This window comes from Octodon degus, unplaced genomic scaffold, assembly GCF_000260255.1.
Source record: "Octodon degus isolate 3935 unplaced genomic scaffold, OctDeg1.0 scaffold00349, whole genome shotgun sequence".
Classification (NCBI taxonomy): domain Eukaryota; kingdom Metazoa; phylum Chordata; class Mammalia; order Rodentia; family Octodontidae; genus Octodon; species Octodon degus.
The window spans coordinates 731,893-737,840 of record NW_004524925.1 but is presented as its reverse complement, the minus strand read 5'-3'; positions in this window follow the sequence as shown (position 1 = coordinate 737,840).

The following is a 5,948-nucleotide window of genomic DNA, read 5'->3' as shown; positions in this document are numbered from 1 at the left end:
CTGTGGTCTGGATAGAGCCCTTGGTTCAAATATGAGAGCAATAAACACTAGGGCAGCTGGCAATGAAGAACTCCAGAGACCAGCAGCTAGTGAAGATCAGCAGTAGAGAAGAGCACCTGGAAATGCTGACCTACAGGGTCTAGAACAAGTAGGTACTGAAGGGAAGAGCCAGCACCAGCACAAACCAGCAGTCAGTGAACTTGACCTGTGGCATCATCGCTCTGTGGTGACATCAGGACTGCTGGCAGAGCAAAACCTTGGCAATTCATTATTTCCATCTGATCAAGCAAAAGAACCCTAGACTGACTGAAAATGTAATGGCCTTATTTTAACTGCACCTCTTTGGAGACCCTATCTCTAAATACATTCTGGGACTCAGGGAGCTGTGAGTATCAACTTCAATAAGTGAATATCACCTTATACGAGGCTATAATCTCTTTCTGTATAAGTTTTGAAACATCATTTTAACGTAGCATTTTAAAGCATGCAGTATTGACCTTACTGTGAAGCATCCCATAGCCATTTAGTTTGCTTATTGCATGAAAATGTGCAGTAGGCCCTTGGCATGTCTCCATCTGATCTCCACCGACTTCTCCTTTTTATCTTTTCTTTCCAAACCTATTCCTATTAATATAATAACCTTTACTAAAGGTAAAGCCTTCAGAATGAGTGTTTTCAGTTTTATGGAACTGGATCACTTAGTTCTTGATATCAATTTGAGTACAATCATCAAATCATGAGAGAGATATCACAAATCATTAAGCACTAATATTTCCAACGTTTAAGTAAGAGTAAAGGGTTCTAGCTTTGGTGAAGAAAGCGAGAATTTAAAGGCCCTTACTTTACTGAACAAAGCTGATTATGATAATAAGCAGGGAAAATGACTAAATGATATTTAAAGTCATTTCAAGCCTACATCATTAACCACTTGAAGTACTCTGCTACTTCACAAATGTTAATCTCCTTTTATTAAATTATTTCAGCAAACTAAGTTGTCTGTGTTTTCTTACCTTTTTTTTTTTAGAATAACTCCTACTATGAAGAAATTTGGCTTACTCACTTTTCAGACTTTTCCTGTATGGATTCCTTTCCTTTTTCTATGCCTTCAGTCACTCATAGTATTCTTTATTTGCCTTATCTGTTTAAAATATTACTTCATTTTATATAATATTTTAAAAATATATTTAGTACAGGAACTACAGAGTCTCACTATGTAGATGGAGCTCACAGTGATAGTCCTGCTTTCAGCCTCCCAAGCACTGGGATTACAGGTGCCTGGACTCCATTGCTGTTTCAGCTCAGTGTGCCCAGGGGCAGGGCTGGTGCAGCATGCAGTGCCAGGGATCAAACCCTGGCCCCTGCACTTACCTAATCAAGCACTTAGTCCACTGAGCTATATCAGCCCTTATTCTTATGTATGACAATTTAATTTCTTGAATGCATTTCTTATATTACTAGAAAGGGCTTTAGGTGCTTCAGAACAGGAACAGTATATATGTTTTTCCTCTTCCATCTGTGTTTGCATAGGAGACATCTAACATTTGTCAAATGCATAAACACCTGAAACAGAGAGATCACTTTCTTGACATCATAATCACTAGTGTTTGCTTTTGTACCCACATCCTTCTTCAAGACATCAGAGTATTCATGCAGTGCCTGCTGTTTTTTTTTTTTTTTTTTTTTTTTTATCAAATACAAATTCCCTCAAGAGCCTGAACCAGCATTGTTATTGATTGTTCCTGCCACCCTCCTGGAGATATCCTTAAGCACTATCCCAGGTTTCACATTCCTCATAGCCTTTCCCACTATGGTCCGTATTTAGAGTTTCCTGTGGCTTCTGGGAAGAAGTCAAAACCTCAATTGTGATCCCAGCAGGCAAGAATTTTGAGGGAAAATAAGGTTCTGATACTCACAACATATTCCTGATTCCACATTAACTGAAGCATAAATTGCCAAGCCAACGAACAAAATATGTAGCAAAAATTTGCCGCAAACTTAATTGTCAAGTAATTTTTTTCCCCATCTTGGAATATCCAGGGCTGGCTCATTATGATTCAATTGAACCAGCATTGTAGAGAGGTTTCTATATAATATTTAACATTTTCAGTGACTTAGGCAATGTAGCTGGACACATTGTTACTTAAGATAGTTTATTTTAATAAATCTGTGACAATGGCCTTATCGCTCATGCTTATTACTAGAAAAACATGCTAGTTCTGGGGATCTGTCAGGCTATATCTTTCACTCAGTGAAGACATTTATTTAGGGATTTCCTTCTGCTACTTACAGGGGCCAAACTAAATTCAGGGACATAAGTACAGTCCGTGAAGTGGAAAGTCACAGTAATGTCTCTAAGGATCCTGTTTCTTTTTTGGCAATCTACAGACAACTAAGCCCCACATTTGCCTTATCAAGCTTTCCCGCAAGATCAAGGCTGTGTTCCACAACGCATGTTACATACGTGTACCACAAGTAGTGTGTGTGTTGTCATTATAATAATTACCATAATACATGTTCTGCCTTTCAGGTTTTGAAAATATTTCTGTAGAAGATACTCAGATCATGAGTGTTTATAGTATATTTTATACTCTATATTTTAAAAATATTCTCTGGTCAGGTACACCAAACATTAGATCTGAAATTCTCCTGATGGCCTTGTGAGATGTGTATCATTATTCTCATGTCGCTGGAAACTAACTGAAGTTCTTCACCAAGACTGAGCCTCTCAAAATCGTATGCATTTTGCTGTTGCTTTTCATCCCTGAATGGCTTGTATGGGAATTACTAAAGACCTATTCGATGATCCTGATTTAGTGCTTTTCTTGGATCAGATATACAACCTTTCTCTCCTTTGGATGTGCAGGGTAGCTCAGGTGGCCATTCACATGCAGTATAGTATATCTTATATAAGTTATCAGATACATTTTTCTGATCCAATTTGTATCCATAATACCCTCCTGAACTCCATTTTTTAAATTCAAAGTATTGCTATAAAAAGAACTGGATTCATGTGGCTCTCTATTTCTCCATAGTACTCACAGTATGAGAAATAAACTTCCTAAAAATTTCTCAATTATAGAAAAATGTCCAGAGATGAAGACACAGCTTTCTTTCAATTTAAGAGAACTAAGAGCTACCAAAAATCATTTCTTTCTGATGTTAACAACTTTTCTACACATTTCTATATGGCCAAGTAGCTAATTTAATCAAGGTCAGTTATTCTGTAGTCTTTCCTAAAGGAAAAGAATAGATTTAGGTGCCAGTGAGATAGCTCAGCAGACTAAGCACCTGCTTATTGCAAGGGCAGGGACTGGGATTTGATCTCTGGTACCACATACTATGTAGGTCCCGCTCCTGGGTGAGCTGAGCTGGCCACCAAGACTGGGCATGGTGGTGCGGGCCTGTAATCCCAGGGCTGGGGACACTGAAAAGAGAAAGATCGCTCAGCGCCAGAACTGTTTAGTGATACTTTGTATCAAATATGAAAAAAGGAAGAAAAACAGATTCAGTTTCCTCACCAACAAAATGCATATCTCTTTGGAGACATATCTATAGTAGAAGGTGCTTTTTTACCCAAGATCTCTCACAAGATTAGATTCTTGCTTTGTCTTTTACAAACTTCCTTGTATGTAGTAGATTCAGTCAAAGTCAAAAAGCTTCAACTCTCCTAGAGTGGCAGAAAGTGTTCATTTCAAACCATGCCCCTGTGGTTGAATGATTTTTAAGAAATCTTTACACATAATCATCCTGCTTCAATTCTACCAATATGTGGGTTATATTAAGTAATGCTTCATTTCATAAAACGGGTCCTGCTTTGCAATGAGATTAGGCTTTTAGATATTCTAATGAAGGTCTAATTTGCATATTTCTATTAAAGAGTAACCTTGTTTCCTTACAACACCTGCATTGTGTTGACTTCTATCAGTTTCCCAGGCTAAGAGCCAAACTTGTCCTTCATTACAGACAGGCACTTGGAAAACGCCTTTTGCTGTTGCTTTTACACTTCAAAGTCTCAGCTTAGGCAGGGAGACTCCTGAAGTGCCCTTTCCCAAGGGCTACTCTTCAGAAGCTCCTTTTAGGCCTCCCCACTTACCTTTTTAGGCTGCTTGTGAAGGCAACAACACAGCTGGGTCCTTGAAAGCAGGCAAATGGAACATGCTGAAAGGTGGCTTTCCAGAAGCATTACAACCACCCGGAATCTGCACACATTTCTGTCATAGCTTCCTACCCAAAATAGCAATTGTTGAAATTTAATCTGAGCACCGTTGTCAAAAACAAGTGTGAGTATTTTAGTTCATGTTTGGCAGCCACCCTGTCTGTAAGTGTGGGTTCACCCCAAGGTCCAACAGGGGTTTTCAAAGCTGGCTATATCCTAGGCTTTTGTGCCAAAACTTTGCTTGTTTGTCAACTTGGCATTGCAGATGGCCAGGGAGCTCTCTGAAGTGTGCAGTAAGAGCCTCTCAAGGAGCTGATAGACGTCCACGTGCACTAGCATTTTTCAGACCCATAGCTCCCAACACTGGGAATACACACCTGAAGAGGACTCTCTACATGGAAAAGGCTGACTCACTTGTCCAAAATCAGCCTGTAGCACCCAGATTCGTAGAGGTTAAGGCCCCACATATTCTCAGCTATGGGTGATTCAGATAGGCCTGTGAAATAATTGAAGTAAAAACCATAATCAAAGATGCAACAGACATTATGAAGAGGTAGGGCATTTGCTAAATTTGAGGTAGTCAAGTTTTGCCTGATGGACCCCAGAATAATAAAATTATATTGAGGTTTCAAGAACCAAAGAAGTCTTTAAGATACTGCTGTATAGAACTCTCAACTATTAGATTCCTTGGCATCCTAGTCCTCCACACTATAGCATGTGTGAGTGGACATGTGCAGATATGCAAAGCATGCCAGTGTGTGCGCCATGTCGTCTCTAGGTGCATAACACACCCCTGCTCACTCTTATGCCCTGTTAAAGAGCACATATGAAAAAGAACAGAAAATATTTATGCTCTTTTGGATAAATTAACTTGTTTCTGTACAGAGGTGCAAACAGAGAACCGCTAGGATGACTAAAGAGCAGGAAGCCCTTCACCTTGTTGTTTAATTTATTTGTAACTCTTAAAGGAAAAAGGCATTTATACAATATTTTCCTCCTCCTCCTTTTCTTCCTCCTCCTCCTCCTCCTCCTCCTCCTCCTCGTCCTCCTCCTCATCCTCCTCCTCGTCCTCCTCCTGCTGCTTCTGCCTCTGCTTCTTCTGCTTTTGTTTTATTGAACTAAGTGAAGAAGGTAACCTAAAAATTGTCCTTGGGGGAAAATAAAGACCTATAAGGCCATGAAGAAACTGTAAATAAGATTTTTGTAGAAATGTCTTTGATTAAATATAGTAATGATGACTAGTATAAATTGTGACCCAGGTACCCTTGAGTAAGCTAAAAAAAAAAAAGAAAGAAAGAAAGAAAGAAAGAAAGAAAGAAGAAAGAAAGAAAGAAAGAAAGAAAGAAAGAAAGAAAGAAAGAAAGAAAGAAAAGGAAAGGAAAAAAAAAACCCTGCGTCTGCGCAACTTTGGGTCAGCAGAGATAATGTAAGGAAGGTGGTAACAATGCTTTGGTGCCTATGAGCTTTTCTCAAGTTCAAGTACATATAAAAGTTCAGTCTCTTTTCAATCCATAACGTCCACAAGTTATGGATAAAGAGAAATATAATTACGTTCATGGGGAAAGGATCATTGGGCATCTCAACATCTTATAGAACTAGAGACTATAAGTCATAACCCTTTCTTCTTTCTTTCTTTCTTTCTTTCTTTCTTTCTTTCTTTCTTTCTTTCTTTCTTTTGTCTTCCCTCCCTCTCCTTCCTTCTTCTTCACCTTCTCCTCCTCCCCCTCCTGCCCCCCTCCTCTTCTTCCTCCCCCTCTTCTTCCTCCCCCTCCTCCTTCTCCCCTCCTCCTTC